Raw genomic sequence first — 17,629 nt, forward strand, 5'->3', positions numbered from 1 at the left:
GAGTGAAATTTGCTCTACTGACAGCTTGGAGCAAACTTTTTTTTTTTTTACTTGTCTACCCACAGTTCTATCCTCCACGCTTAATTAACTTCTCTCTTCACCTGCGCATGGTATGTATCAATTGTGAGAGATCAGAATAAAATTGTCAATGGATCTGTGCAAAGAACTACCATACTTCCATTTAAGCACCTTATAAAATAACGAGTGGCTTCTTAATTTGAGAAATACAGAGCAGAAACATTATTTTACCACCTAGACTTCAAGAGATGGAGTCTTTATAGTTTGCTGTATTAGAGTTCAGTGTTTTAAAATGGTACAGTGTGAAATACAGGTAGCCCTTGACTTAACAACAATTCATTTAGTGGCAATTTTAATTTTTTTATTTTTATTTATTTAACACAAATTTATATGCCGCCCTTCTTCCAAAGGACTCAGGGCGGCGAACACAAGCTAGAAACATACAATGATAAAAGAAGAGTTTAATTAAAACCAATTAAAATCAAAATAATAAATAATAAAACCCCAGAATCAGAACTCAGCCCATTTGTTGACATAGCCAAGTCTTTAGGCCCCGACGGAAGGAGCGGAGATCAGGCGCCATCCGGAGCTCGGTGGGTAACTCATTTCAGAGGGTAGAAGCACCCACAGAGAACGCCCTATTCCTGGACGTCGCCAGCTGACATTATCTTTACAATTTGAAGTTACAATGGCATTGAAAATAGTGACTTACAACCAGCCCTCTCACTTACAACCATCACAGTATCCCTACAGTCATATAATAAAATTAGGGTTCTTGGCAAGTGACATGTATTTATGACAATTCAGCTTCCTGGAGTCATGTGACCATTTGTGACCTTCCCAGCTGGCTTCTGACAAGCAAAGCCAATGGGGAGAGCTGGATTTGCTTAAAATCCACGTGATTTGCTCAACAACTGCAATGATTCACATAGCAACCATGGCAAAAAAAAGGTCATAAACTTGGACATGACTCATTTAACAATCACCTTACTTAGCGACATAAATTCTCATCCCAAATGTGGTCATAAGTTGAGGACTACCTGTACATTTATTTAACTTTTTAAAAACAAGGTGACAATCCCAGATCAAACCTGTCAACTAGATCTGACCACGTAAAGAAGGTTCCAGCTAATGGGTCTCTTAGAAAATTGGGAGCCAGGCGTATCCAACTGTGAGGATTCCAGTTGGGACTCCATTTGATAGGACTGTACTTTTCTTTGCTCAGCTAAATAGTTTCTCCAAAAGAAACTGAGCAAAGAAGAGCCCTAGATATTTTCATTCCAATGGAACAAAAATGAGAATTGACACTGTATTGCTGTATTACTCTTGCTAAGGCAATGAAGAGGTTAGCTTGAACATTGATGTCTGCTTCCTACTCTTTAAACTGGGGTCAGATACAGTAACTTGGATGGCTATTCAGGTACTCTCTTTTCCTGCCATCTTCTATCTCCCTCATCTATCTTTATCTACTGCATTATCCTTCCATCTATATATTATTTTCTCTCACACACATCACCATGAAGAAAAGAACCATATACATCCAATAGATAGATAGATGATAGATAGATAGATAGATAGATAGATAGATAGATAGATAGATAGATGGATGGATGGATGGATGGATGGATGGATGGATGGATGGATGGATAGATATTAGAGATTTATAGAGAGAGATTAGATAGGGAGAGAGAGAGAGAATTGCAAGAGCTAATAACATTAGAAATATTTGTCCTATAGGAGAATCCTAAATCCAGTATATTATTTTATCATAGATTAGATGTTTTATCTGTGATCACTCATTGTATAGGGAAGAGGGGATTGCCATGAAAGACAACATAAAAGAGCCTTGGTAGTACAGTGGTTTAATGCACCCTGTTATTAATACAGCTGCCTGCAATTTCTGCAGGTTCGAATCTTACCAGGTTCAAGGTCGACTCAGCCTTCCATCCTTTCTAAGGTAGGTTAAATGAGGACCCAGTTTGTGGGGGCAATAAGCTGACTTTTTATAAATATACAAAAGTATGAAGGCTATTGCTTAAGCATTGTAAGCCGCCCTGAGTCTCCGGAGAAGGGCGGCATATAAATCAAATTAAAAAAACAAAACAAAAAAAAACTCCCAAGAACTGCTACCAAGGCAACATTCTGATAAAAGGAGTCTGACCCCATGCCAGGAAAGGAATGTGAGCAAATCTCTCAGACAAGCCCTCCCTAGTTGGCATTAAGATAAAGAGAGGGAGGAAGAAGCATCTTCAGACTTGAAATATTCTGTTACTATAGCTTCATAATAAAACTAATACTGGCCTGTATTGTATTGATTCCCTGGTTTTTACATTGAAAGGCCGACAGTCATTTACTCATGAAATTTCCTATTCAATTCAGCAATTGCAAAACAAATAATTTAGAAATAACTTTTGTGGAATGCTCCCATAGATTTTGTGGAAATCTGTAGATTTTGTGAGGCATTTCCACATCAAACAGGTTTCTACCTCACTTCACCATTCCATTGGATCAGTTGGCTTTAATGAGGAAAAGTTCCACATGAACAGGAAAAAATATATTGGAAGTTAGACAGACACACACACACAAACTCAACACTATTAATGGGAATGAGTGTCCTGAAACATGTTCAGCTGACATATGGCCAGTTCATATGGCCAGTTTTCAAAACCTCACAGACTTAAGATCTGACCACGTAAAGAAGATTCCATCTAATGGGCAAAAAATAATAATGCCAAACAAATATGTATGTATCTATTAACAATGTTATTGCTTCTGGACAAATTAACAGTTGTAAAGTATTAATTTGTTAAGACTGTAATATGGTTTTCAGTTTTATACATTGTTCCCAACTAGTAGCTAATGCTGAGACTTTCAAGTTAAATTAAACACAGCTCTCAATAATAAATATTCAGTGGTTCTTCAATGTATAATGAGGAAAATTCTCAAGCTTTCAAAATACCTATAAACATGACATATATTTTGTATTATATTTTTAAAGAGTTTTTCAAACAAGAGTGTATTTATTACAAACACTCTGCCAAAGAAACTATTCTGAAAAATCCCAGATTCTTGGCTGCAACGGAAGAACGTGGTAAATTGGTGTTTACAACAGAGGTAGCATCTGTAGGATTTAATTCATTCTAATATGTCAGAATTAAGAATCATCTGACAAGAAAACGACTGACTCATATTCTTTAAGACATACTCATAACTTGTGGGCCACTTTTTCTATTATGGAAACTGTAGATGAGGGATAAGAGAGGGAGCAGTGTAGATACTTTCCTATGCTCTATATTCTATATTTTTCCTTTGTTCAAACTGAACATTCTGTATCTTCCAATGTTTATGGCACCTCAATTTACTAGATGAATTAAATGTGTGGATGGATTAAATGTGTGTGACTATATTTCTTCCCCCTCTTTCACTTTGCTTGATACAAATTTTGCAGAATTTAAAACTTGCATCTAATTTACATTCTTATGTTAGATTAATAAAGCAGGATCCTAATATAGATTTCAAATTTCTCTTTATATTTCCTTTCTATATTTTTCCTTTATTTGCTATCCAATGCATTTGGAGTGTCGATTCTTGGAAACTTTTCCTCAACATCACATGTTGAAGCTGATGATAAGTGCTCAGTGAATAGAAGGAAAAGCACATGAAAGACACATAATCATATTAAAGCAGTGTAATGCTTCAACAAGGTGCTTCTTTGCTTATAGAGAGTGAAGCAAAGCTTCGTTTCAGCTACATTGCTTTATTCCCTACTGTTTTGGCTGCTTCTTTGGCTGGATTACTATAATACATCCTACTCAGAGTACTTAAAATTCAGGAAGTCCTCAAATTATGACCACTTATTCATTCAAAATGATGACATCACTAAACAAAAGGACTTACGACCTGTGCCCAAAGTTCCAACTGTTGCAGAACTCCGGTCACATGACCTCTAAGGATCTTTGATTGAATAAAACATTAAGATTTCTAAAACTGCAACTTGGATACTATAGAGGAACTGGGAGATGACCTCACTTATGAACCCACATTACGAGCTATAGTGGGTTCCTTTTGAGTGGAAAAGTCTCAGGATGGCTGAGCAATTACATTATGCAACACTTGCCAGGAATGAAAAAGTTTCTCTATAGATAACAGATAACAGATTAATAGAGTTGGAAGGGACCTTATAGATCATCTAGTCCAACCCCCCGCTCAAGCAGGAGACTCTACAACATTTCTGACAAATGGCAGTCCAATCTTTTCTTGAAAGTCTCAAGTGATGAAGCTCCCACAACTTCCGAAGGCAAGCTGTTCCATTGGTTGATTGTTCTCACTTTCAGAAAGTTCCTCCTCATTTCTAGGTTGAATCTCTCCTTGGACAGTTTCCATCCATTATTCCTTGTCTGGCCTTCAGGTGCTTTGGAAAACAGCTTGATCCCCTCCTCTCTGTGGCAGCCCCTCAAATATTGGAAGACTGCTATCATGACTCCCCTGGTCCTTTTCTTCACTAGACTAGCCATGCCCAGTTCATGTAACCGTTTTTCATATGTTTTAGTCTCCAGTCCCCTAATCATCCTGATTTCTCTCCTCTGCACTTTTTCTAGAGTTATAGACAGCTAGGCCAGGAGTAGCACTCCAAGGTACAGATCGTCATCATTGCACTCTGGTTTGGCAGTCTTAGACTATTTTTTTTTTATTTTTTTTATTTTTGATTTATATGCCGCCCTTCTCTGTAGACTCAGGGCGGCTTACAAGGCGTTAAGCAATAGCCTTCATACTTTTGTATATTTTATACAAAGTCAGTTTGCTGCCCCCACAAACCGGGTCCTCATTTTACCTACCTTAGAAAGGATGGAAGGCTGAGTCAACCTTGAGCCTGCTGAGAATTGAACTCACAGTAATTGCAGGCAGCTGGAAGCTAAATACTACCTTTAACAGTAGCATTAGTCTGCTGCGCCACTCAGGCTCCTTATTGTGGAATCCTAATGTGGGTTGAGTTATAAATTTGTTTTATCAAAAAATGAATATAGTTAATGATAAGTCAACCACAGTTACATCACAACCATCAAGTTCAACATTCAAACAACAATTTGCACGAATGCTAAACTGAACATTGTTCCATTATCCTCTGAAGGATTCTCCAGTCATCTAATTGTCATCTGATTCTGTTCTGTGATTACTTGATGATGCAACTGGTAAAATCTGTGCCTTATTCATTGAATAAATTATATGAACATAATTTTTCACAAGTACAGGACAATAAATTGCTTCAACATCATGTTAGCTAGCTTGAGACTTAAAGCCATACGGGAGACATGAAATATATTTTCTTCACCTGATCTGGCTTCCATCATATCAGAAAGTTACATCTGTTCTTCAAACAGAACTCATATAAAATGATGTTTCTATCTAACGTGACTGGGCTATTTAGTTTGTTTCTTCTTTTATGAGATAACAGTAAAGGTAACCTATAAACAATCCTATTGTTCCATCTTCCCACTTTATTGCTTTGCAAGAAGAAAGAAAGCAACAGTCATTTAGTGATTCTGAAAATCACTGCTAATTCTTTCTAATGAAAATATGGATGTAAGAAGTAAAACACATCGTTTACTTATGATGGGTGTTTATTTATTAATATATAGAAAGTATTTAAAAAAGCATTTAACAATAAAATGATAAAGTGTGGTCCAGCTATTGTAACTACAAGTGGAAACATAATGATCCAGCTCATGGACTGTTTTGGTTGAATGACAACTGAGAATTTGGAATTTGCCCGAAAGACAAATCTGCCTTAAATTTTATACTGAATTTAAGCTTGGTGCATATTTCATTCCTTCTAATGGAGCTTGCACAAAAGAATTTTCTGGCAATGTGTTGCTTGCATGAGTTTAGCCACAAATCAAATGAAAAACCCCAGCATGATAAATTATTGCAAGGAAAATATTTCAAGGATAAAAGGTGACATTTTGTTTGCCTCTATCTGAACACATGGATCCTTTGTTTTTGCTGTGGCCTTGTCATCTGTTAGGGGGGAAAAAAAGGAATGATAAAAGAAAAGAAAATATCCGTTTTCAGGGAGTTCTGTGTGAATACGGTCAGGGTTTAGAAGGAAGGAAACAACTTTTCTAATTCCACAAACATTTCTTTCTTTTGGTTTGCAGAATAGAGTTGTAGAAGATAGTATGTAGAAGTTGGATTGTTACCAGCCGGTTTATCGATGTAGATGATTTTAAGAGGATACGCATGTCTCTGAGGCTTATGCTAAGAAAGCAAACAATAAGTAATATATTAAAAACGAAGAGCTCTCCCTGCAAATTAAGTTCGTATGACAGAGAAAAATATGGAGAGAAAAGAGGAAAAGGTCATAATACATACAGTATTACAGATGCAAAGTGGACATGGGCACAGCCTTTTGTTTTAGTTTAGTTTAGTTTAGTTTATTGTCATTGAACATGGTACAACGAAATTAAATGCCATCTTCAGTGTACATTATAACTATAAAAATAAAAACACAAACATACATCCTTTACATTCTGTATAATTGAAATTGAAAACCCGATATTGCACTATGTCGTAGAATTCAATATGGTTATTGCCCTGGAATAGAAGCTGGTTTTCAGCCTATTCGTTCTTGTTTTTATTATCCTATACCATCTGCCAGATGGTAATAGTTCCAAAAAAGGGTGCCCAGGATGAGATGGATTTTTAAGAATGTTTTGAACTTTCTTAAAGCAGCGGGAGCTATAAAGTTCTTCCAAAGAGGGGAGAGGGCAACCAATGATCCTCTGGGCAATGATATTGACCCTCTGGAGTGCTGTCCAATCTGCCACTGTGCAATTGGCAAACTATACACAGGTGCAATAAGTTAAAATACTCTCTTATGGTGCAGCAGTAGAAGGACACCAGCAGTTTTTCATTCAGTTGTTGTTTCCTGAGACGTCTCAGGTGGTATAATCTCTGCTGGGCCCTTTTGACTAGTGCTGCAATGTGAGTGCCCCAGGTCAGGTACTCTTTTATGATAACACCCAGAAACTTAAAACTGGCTACTTGCTCCACTTGGTCTCCATAGATAAGCAAGGGCTGGATGTCTGATCTATTCCTTCTATAGTCCACTATAAGCTCCTTCGTCTTATTGGTGTTAAGGACCAAGTTATTCTCTCCACACCACGAAAGCAACCGTTCCACCTCATCTTGATAGGCAGACTCATTCCCGCCCCCGCCCCCCACCAGGAGATCAGTCCCACCACTGTTGTATCATCTGCAAATTTAGTAATAGTATTACTAGCGTAAGTGGAAATGCAGTCATGTACATGAAGAGTATAGAGTAAGGGACTCAACACGCAACCCTGTGGTGTACCAGTGTTAAGAATAAGGGCTGAACAGATATGATTACCTAATTTGGCCCTCTGAGAACAGCCAGACAGGAAATCCATAATTCAAAGGCAGATTGAATAAGAAAGCCCAAGATCCATAAGTTTAGACATTAGTCTATGTGGAATTATTGTGTTAAATGCAGAGCTAAAATCTACAAACAGCATCCTCACATAGCCTCCCCCCCCCATTGTTCCAAATGAATCAGAGCAGTGTGAAGAATGATGGCTATAGCATCCTCTGTAGATCTATTTCTTCTGTATGCAAACTGGTGTTTATTTTCTAGTCAATACCAGTGATAGCATTCCCACCTGTGTGTGAAAACTTTGATTAGCATTGCATTTGTTTACAATTGGGTGGTATTTCTCCTCCTAGGAAGTAAGAGCATTTAATACTGTATATGGACTAGCATTGCTCCGTCTTAACTTCCACATATACATTTGGGTTAATTTCTGGTATATAATCAGTTTGGGCTGAGCAAGAATTTAATCCCAACCTTTAATGGAGTGGAATGTGGCATAAATTGAAGTGAATTAGTAGGTCAGATAACTGTGTTTTCTAAGTGTTGTCTGAAAGGAACAAAAATCTTAAAAAGCAGATACTATGTATTGCTTTACAAATGAAACTTAAATGTTAACATTGGGTAGAATGTTAACAGAATAAAAGCATTTTTTGCTTTACTGCATAAAAACCATCAACATCATCCCAAAAGACAATTATACCATGATAAAGGTCCCTTGGAGTGTTTCTACGTTTTGCCATTAGAAGTCCTACATGGAGATCTATATAGAAATGTGAACTGATCAATTTTTATTTTTTCTTCTTAATGAATACACTTTAATTGTAACTCCTCATTTTGTAATTATATAACATTCTATTTATATATGAAAGTTAATTTTGTTTAATACAGAGTAGAGATTTTTATATTTTTATTTCTTTTGATCTTTTCCTTTTTGTTCACTGTCATTGCATATGATTTAAAGGAAGGCGTGGGTGGGTGGGAGAATATGTCCAGATCAGGTTCCCATCTGAAATCAGTGAGATTTTACCTACCTGTGAGTAACCATGCATATTGATCTTAATGAGTTCCAGACTGGCTACCCACCTTAGGAAGTTAAGGAGAGTCAGCCTGTTCAGTGCTTGAATGGGAAACATTTAAGGAATGCCAGGACTGTCAGCTAGGCTGGGAAATCAGACATTTCCCAGCAGATGGGAATGGTAAACTACTTCCATATTATTGCCATGTATCCATGAAGTCATTAGAATACTCGTAAGGTGATGCTATCTTAAAGCACCTTTCCACCTTGGAGACCTGGTATGTGTGTGTATGTGTGTGAGTGGCAGGCACATGCACGCATGCACAGCTCCTTTGGCGTGAGTGAATAGTGTTCAAGCTCGTGGCAATCCTTGTGCACAAAGCTCCACTCGTGCAAGTGGAGTGTGCTTGAGCAGAGGGCACTGGTACTTGCGCATTAAACTCCACTTGCCCAACACTCGCATGGCCCAATTTGAAATAGGCTGCGGCCCAGTAGTGGGCTGCAGCCCGAGAGTTGGGGACCCCTGAATTTACCAATCATTCACCATAGTGAACCACTGAAGAGAATGAGTTGGCATTCTTGTGGTAACAAATACATATAACTTCCTCTGTTCATGCCCTGATGATAATCTTATACTCTATGACAGTGATGACTAACCTTTTGCCATCATGTGCCAAAAGTGGAGAGACTGTGGGGGGTCGCACATGTGTGTGCCCACACACATAATTCAATGCCTCCTATTCTCTGCCCCCACACATGTCCGTGTGACCCCCCCCTGGGCTCCCCTGCGCATGACCCCCCCACCCCATTTTGGGCCTAGCAGGCCTCCCTGAAGTCTCCAGAGGCCAGAAATGGCCTGTTTCCCAACTCCCAGTGGTCCCGGTAGGCCCGTTTTTTCGCCCTCCCTAGGCTCCAGAGGTTTTCCTGGAGCCTGAGGAAAGCGAAAACAGCCTCCCCCACCCCTCTGGAGGCTGAAAACACGCTCCTGGCATCCAAAACGGGCTGTGTAGAGACTCCTGAGAGGGGAGGGGTGGCTGGTGCACATATGTGCGCTGAAGCTGAGCTAGGGCAATGGCTTGCGTGCCTTAGATATGGCTCCGCGTGCCACCAGTTTGCCATCACAGCTCTATGCAAAGATCTATGATTCAGATGACCAGCCTCAAGAGTTACTTTAAACTGTAGACAAATTTGACAAACTTTGAATTCAGCAAGGCTCTAAGATTTAGTTTGGATATGTCTAATACATTATTTTATGAATATTTGTTGCTGCTCCTATTTATGCCTCATAAATTACCCTGCAGAATGTTTATATATGGTTTAAACATAAGAAATAAGCTTCTTATGTGCTTTTCCTAAACAGAATCCTCTTGTGATCACTTACTACATTGTGCCTGTAATCATTTTCTAACTTGTTTAAATCTACTGTCTAACTATAGGATGGACACATTCATCATGCATCTCCTAATTTCAAAAAAATCTATCTGCAAAGGGAGAGTCGAGCATAAATCTTTTCCTGGCTGAAATACTGAACATTAAAAGGGCAGTTACAGATATAACTGTACCTGTAGCTGGCACAAAATAGCAGACAATGAAAAGTAAGTTGCCCTTAATTCTCATATAATAATTGAGAAAATTAGGACATCCTGAAAAAAAGCTTGCCAAACACTGAACTAAATAATAAAAAAGTGTTTCCCCACCCTTGAAGAAGAGAAGCTTTTATAGGGCCTGGTGGCTCAGCAGACTGATAGCATTGTGATTAACACCAGCTGTCTGCAATTACTGTAAGTTCGAATCTCACCAGGCTCAAGGTTGACTCAGCCTTCCATCCTTTCTAAGGTAGGTAAATTGAGGACCCAGTTTGTGGGGGCAATAAGCTGATTTTGTATAAATATACAAAAGTATGAAGGCTATTGCTTAACGCATTGTAAGCCACCCTGAGTCTCCGGAGAAGGGCGGCATATAAATCAAATTAAAAAAAAAAAAACCATTTCAGAAATCTGGAGATGTGAAAAAGTGCTTGAAATTCATCTGGAAGACCCATGTAACCAGTTTCAGTCAGCTGGGCTTCTAGCAAATCCCCCCCCATTCACCCATTGTGTTTTTACTCACAATTATTATAGTAGCAAATAATACTGGAAAAAATTAAGAGTCATGCATACTTACTGTTCAACAAAGACACTAAGGACAGTGCAGTGTTTATAAAAGTGGGCAAATTGCACATACAGACACAATAAATTATTTTAAGGCAATTTATTCCTAAAGGCATGGGAGAGAATAATATCAAATCTGTTCAGTGGTAACTTTTGCAAATTCACAGATTTGGCACAATCTATCCAATGTCCAGCATTCTCAGTTTTGATTTGTAATAAATTGCTTTATTTTAGCTGAATTCTTACTCATGGTTTCATGTTTAAATCTTGAAAAATACAGAACTTCAGCTCTGGTCCAAGAAAATTAGCAATAGGAACCTGAATATATAACAGTCAACTTCAACTCTTCCAAATTTATGATATGGATCAAACCTATTTGGGGGCTTATAAACATTATCCTCTTTGAAATGTACCTACTGCTCTGAGGCAATGTGCTTCAAAGAAGCTCATACGATAGAATTAACATTTTCAGGGCTCTCATCCATAGGTGGGTTTCACATAACTTTACCACTGGTTCCAGAGGTGGGTTTCAGTAGGTTCTGACCAGTTCTGGAGAACCGGTAGCGAAAATTTTGAGTAGTTCAGAGAACCAGTAGTAAAAATTCTGACTGGCCCTGCCCTCATCTATTCTCTGTCTCCCAAGTCCCAGCTGATCAGGAAGAAATAAGGATTTTGCAGTAACCTTCCCCTAGAGTGGGGAGGGAATGGTGATTTTATAGTATCTTTCCCCTGCCACACCCACCAAACCACACCCACCAAGCCACACCCACAGAACCGGTAGTAAAAAAAATTGAAACCCACCACTGACTGGTTTGCCATGCACCGAAAATGTGAGCGTCTTAGAAAACATGGCTAAATAGGACAGTATAGCACTAGGGCGGGAGGGCAGAGCGGGGCCACCCACAAGTCACCACTACCGGTTCATTCGAACTGGTCCAAACCACTGCTCTCATCCATTTGGCCTTTGAAGTCCTTCTAAAGTCCTCATATTGCCAGATCTGATGTGATGCTTGATTCCAATGGGATGTCTATGCTAACACAGAGGAAAGGCATTCTTCCTGATTTCACTTGATAATCTCGCTTAGCTTGCTCTATGGTTGAGGTACAAAAGTTGGCTCACACATTCTTTTTGAGCCTTAAGAAACTATTGATCTCCAGTCATTTTGAAGATAATATTAATATGGATCTCCTGCAAGGCAAACTGCAGCTCAAAATACTAGGTAATACAAAGAAACAGAACTCTCCCATGCACAGAAGATGGCCACCATCACAAATCCTGTTTCTTTGTGTCTCAGTGGTTGAGCAGATTGTTTTGTGAAAATATCTTTAAAAGACATAGGAGGTTCATCCAAGACTGGATGATGAATATTTTCGGAATTAATGTTAGCACAGGCTTTTCATCTAAAAGGTTATTACTTTACTGGAATTTCAGCAGGCCCCCTTTGTGATCTGGTGGGGGGGGAATCAAACTTTGAAGAAAAAGAACAATGAAAAGAGATAAAAGCATGATTACTCTGTAAGGGGCTGTCTCAGTATCTACACACATTTCAACAAGGGAATATCATCAAATTCCTGATTAACCACAACTGATATTCTTCATAAGCTCTTTAATTTCTTCCAGGCACAGCAGGCCTAAGTTCATTCCTGGTTCAATTTAAATATCATGCAGCTTAGAAAAGAGGCTGACTCAGCAGTGCCCATGAATAAGATAAACAAATATGTTTGAGGAGGGCCCTCTGAAGACCCTTTCAGCCTCTCAAGCAACAGTTCAGATCTGTTTCAGTTGATGAAATTATCCCAGCCTATGCCTGCAATTACTGCTTTCAGTTATACTGTATCACCTCACATCAGAAAAGTAGAGGTCAAGCTGAGTGGAAAATATAACATGCCAGGCACTCCTACAGAGCAAATCATTTATTCTTTCACAAAGCAGTCAAGGCAAATTCTGATGGGAACTTTCTGCTGAGTTAAGAGCTCCTTCAGGTTCCTGGATGCATAATCCTAGGAATGCAAGCCAGGATAAAATTAGCAACAGTGTAAAATATATATGGTCTGAAGGGATGTGTTGGGATGCAAATTATTTTCCTTCTGGCAGGGTGAAAGACAGGGTTATCCTCCATTTCCTTGGCAACCTTCTTATCTCATTACTCTTCTCTCAGTGCTACAAAACGTAATTATCATTGCAGGGGAGACTGAAAAGAAAGGACACTAATTGTGGAAAAACATTCCAGTGCCATCCAGTTGCATACCTTAATGAAGAATTAGGAATGTTAGTTTCTAGTTGAAATTAGATACTAAATTTTAGGCTTAAAATATCTTTTCCATTTGTGTTGAGACTACAAGTCCCTACATTGCAAATTGGAATGATCTCCCTAGCTAGTAATTCTGTGGTTTGAAGTCCCAGCATGTCAAAATGGTGCCTGACTAGGGAACATTTAATATAGAATCATCATAATCAATTTAGTAGATGTCTTCTCGATCAGACTTTCTAGACAGTTTCTTAAAGTTAAGGCACATAGCTTTAGAATTATCTTTTAACCACTAACTTAGTTTAAGTGACCAAAGAATTATTCATAATATACAATTACCATATACCTAGATTCCAAACCAACTTCAGTCCAATCTAATTTTGTCAAGAAAGCTGTTCTTCATTTCCTGTTGTGTGTCCACTGATCTTGGCTTTATCTTAATGAAAGCCCATATGAACATTTGCCATCTGAAATTTATTTATTTATTTATTTTATTAAACTTGTATGCCGCTCTCTCTCCCAAAGGACTCAGGGCGGCTCACAACAATAGAAAAAACACATAAAATTCAGTATTCAAATATAAAAACCAATAAAATCCCCTTTAAATACTGGACAAAACCCATTTTCTGAGATGGATCCTTGGTTCATATCATCCTTATTGATAGTTTTGCTTCATTGGGGGGGGGGTGGGGGGAGGATTTGTCTAGTTCCAATCCTTTTTAATTGATGAATAGTCTTTAATTGAGCGATACTCTTTTAATTAATGAACTAATTAATAATTTAATAAATTACGCCAGTCCTTCATAATCCTTAGCCCTAAAAAAGGCCTTTCAGAGATCAGATAAAGTGTCTTTGATTTGGATCAGCAGAGAAACAGACCTAAGGTCTTAAACCATTACAGTAGTGGCATATTCTGAGTCTCTTTATCTGAGCCTTTTCTGCACCTAAATACTTCTGCAATATTCTCTGTTCCTCACAAATAAAGCTTTAATGAGGTTTAATATCTTACTCCCAGGATGTTAGAAGGAAAGTACAGTAATATTTCTTTTGTACAACTTATATATCTGTCCTTGAATGAAGCTACAGAAACAGTTGATCATAAGCTGCTGTCCGCCATTCTGAGTGGCTAAGCATTAACACCCTCACACACACACACACACACACACACACACACACACACACAAGATTGGGCCAGTTTGTACAGAGGGTTGTCGGTTTTCTACTAATGCTTCCATTGCTATCTCCATGACATTATATTACATTCTGATCACATTCTGCATTCTGTGTGCATCTGAAAATATTACACTTTGTTTCCAAATCTGATTAATACTGTATATGTAATTATTTCAAGCAGCTTCAAATTTATTTTAAAATGATGCCACTTTTTGTTATGCTGCAAGACAGAATGCATACAGATGACAGTCTCCCTGCAACCAAACTGACAGAAGAAATAGTCCAATCTGAGTTAGAAAATAATCTGTTTCAGAAGGTTGGGTGACCTGAATAACTTATTTGAATGTTACGACATATTTTAGTAAAGTTAGTAGATACATTTATTCTTTATGATTTGATACTGTCTTGCTGCATTGGACTTGCAGTTCAAAAGGATCCCTTCTCTGTGATAAACCTACTTTATCAACAACTGTGTCCTTGGATCTCTGCCTACAAGCCTTCTAGTTCCAGTATTAATCTCAATGAAGCTAAAACAACACCAGTGAATGGGAGTTCACTATCTCCACAGGTAATTTATTCAAATGTCAAAGACTTCTCAGGATTAGGATGTTTCTCCTAGCACTGATATGAAATCTGATTTTTCCCTTAGCATGAATCCTACATTGGGGAAAAAATATCGAATAATTCTTGATTTTCTTTGTGTGGGATCCTTTCAGAAATTTGCTTTAATTTCTCACCTAGTCTTGTCTTTTCCAAATTAAACATGTTCCTTCAATCTGTTTTCAGAGTGGCAGATAAAGGAGGGAAGACGGCTCGTTCTTATGGACAATTGGAATGGTTCAAATGAGAGCTGGCAGTTTAGAATTGTGGTCTAAGACATAAAAGCTTATTACACATACACATTTTGTTAATTTTTGGAGAAACTATCCTTTAAATGAACCTGCCTCGCATCGTTCACTAAGACATGACCCAGTTTTCTTTGGCTTAGTATATTATATGAACTTTGTCACTTTGGTTTATTCAATAAACCATGGTGCAGCAAACTCGTGCTTTACAGTAGGGTACAAGTCGGGTAACAGTATTTCTATTAGGAACAGCAAGAAAATGGTATTTTATGTTTTTCCTTATTTCATGTATTCAGTCTTGTCAGGCTGCAGTTCTTTGTCTTTTATTCAATATATAAGCTCCATTTCAAGTTCAGAGTATTTTGTAGCCTGATGTCTAATTGGCTGACCTCATTCCCTCTATCCGTCCCTCCTTGTTCTTGTTCCTTTAGTTAAATGGACAAGAGAAAGAACACAACCAGCCTGCTCAAAAGACAAAGATAAGATTAAAAGGCAGCAAAAGCTTCTGAGATGATCAGAGGTGTAATGAATTACTTATTAACCCTGAAGTGTCTCCTTTGTATTTCTGTTCATTTCTTCCTTAGCCTTTTCAGCCTAGACACTCCTTCCTTTTTGTATTCTCTTATGACATTCTCTTACAAAAACACAAAAGACTTTTGTTTAAAACCAAAAAGATATTTTGTGTGTGTCATGTCCTACATTAGTGTTTTTCAAAACTTGGCAAGTTTAAGGTGTGTGAATTTCAACTCCCAGAATTCCTCAGCCAGCATTCTGGCTTGGGAATTCTGGGAGTTAAAAGTTCACACATCTTAAATTTGTCAAGCTTTGAAAAACTCTGCCCTACATGATGAGCATGAAATCATTAAACCTGATGACTGAAAAAATCAGGGGTATCTGCTGTGATGTAAAAATGGGATCAGCATCTCGTCTGATTTTATTGTAATGCATGTAAGAGTGGGCTGATCCATCAGATGGGCAGCCCAGACTAAAATGATCTAATAAACAAGATCAACAAAACAAATCAGTAGCTTTAGACAAACAATAAACATCAACCCCGGGCCTGGGACCAAAACCATGTTTTCAAAGCTTTTTGGAACCCTAGAAGATGTATTTAACCCCATTTATTTATTTGTATTCCACCATTATTATTTTACAAATAACTCAAGGTGGAGAGCATATCTGACACACCTTCCTCCTCTGATTTTCTCCACAGAAAATGAGAGAGTGACTCCACAGGGCTGAGAGAATGACTCACCCAAAGTCACCCTACTGGCTTTCATGACCAAGGTGGGACGAACTCATGGTATCCCACTTTCTAGCCTGGTGCCTTAACTATTAGACCAAACTGGCTTTCTAGATGAAGCTGTCTCTCCCATTTTATAGAGGATAAATATTTGTTTTTAGAAGTGACAGATACATTTTTTAAAAGTAGTTTGTCTTCTTAGGGCTGAGAGATAGTGATTAGCCCAAAGTTACCAGTTGGCTTTGAACCTGAATTAGGAGAAGACTTCCTGGTCTCCTGGTTTCTGGTTGACTGCCCTTAATTGCTACACTAAATTCTTTCTGTTTCTCCCTTTCCCCCATTCCTTGCCTCACACATACATATATACATACCTCCATACATTTAGCTTATGTTGCTAACTGTTTCAAAGTTGCTCATTGTCACACTCCTCAACGTTGGTATCCCTCTATGAGGGAGATGGGTGGTCCAGAAATGTGAAAAATAAAATATGGAATAAATAAAAAAAGGCTGGCACAAATTTAGCATGTTTCTCAGAAACCTGAATAATATAGCCTGGGATTAAACCTTTATTGTAAGAAGTATAAGAGTCATTACAAACAGCTGATATAGTCATTGAGTGGTATGAATTATGACTTAATATCTCAGTTTAAATCCAGTGCACTTTTGCCTGCATTTTTGTTTGTGTAACAGTCTTCCTGCCTCATGTTTCTCACACTCGGTTGTTAATAACAGTTGCGCATTTACATTCTTTGCATTTCTGTTGGGAGAAACTTTTGCCAATGACAATCTCCTGAAGTCTCTGTTGATGTTCTACAAGAAATACATAGTGATATTTTTATAAAGATAAAATGTGATACTCATTCCTTGCATGTTTAGTGTGAAAAAAATAAGTTATGATACAATAATACCATTCCATCTTGAACTCTGCTGGGCACGATCCAGTGATCTCAGATAAACGTTTCCTATTTCCACTAAGGTATCCATAACATTGAGTTGAATATCATATGAAGGAGGAAGGAATATAATTATTATTTAAGCAATTAGAATAATTGCTTATCTCCCTTGGGTCATCAAGAGAAAAAGAGAGAGAGAGGGAAAGAGAGAGAGACTGCAGCCATACAAAGCAGATTGTTGCAATCTATAAAGTATTGCCACAGAAACATCTGATTCTGGTTTCTATATATGAGCATATGGATTGCATTCATTAATAATCCAACTTTCCATGGGAAAAGTTATGACCTTCTCTTAGTTACTAGCAAAGTGAAAAAAAAAAAAAGAATAGTTAATATTATTGCTGAAAACGTTAATCAGTTAGTGATTAATTGAGCAGTGGATTACATATCAAGCATATAAATTAAATGAATCGGCTCAGGGAAGCTGGACTCTGCTGCTCTTCTTGTTGGATGAGACTTGAAGACTGATCAGAGACAGAATGTGAGAATTCTCCAACAGAGTATTAGCACTTAGAGCTCTCAGTAAACAGGAAATCAGATTAGGCTAGTCATTACATATCATTCTAAACACCATGCTTAAGAAATTAACCAATTTT

The sequence above is a fragment of the Pituophis catenifer genome, unplaced genomic scaffold, assembly GCF_029215685.1.
Source record: "Pituophis catenifer annectens isolate HBS135680 unplaced genomic scaffold, rPitCat1.0.hap2 SCAF_1, whole genome shotgun sequence".
Classification (NCBI taxonomy): domain Eukaryota; kingdom Metazoa; phylum Chordata; class Lepidosauria; order Squamata; family Colubridae; genus Pituophis; species Pituophis catenifer.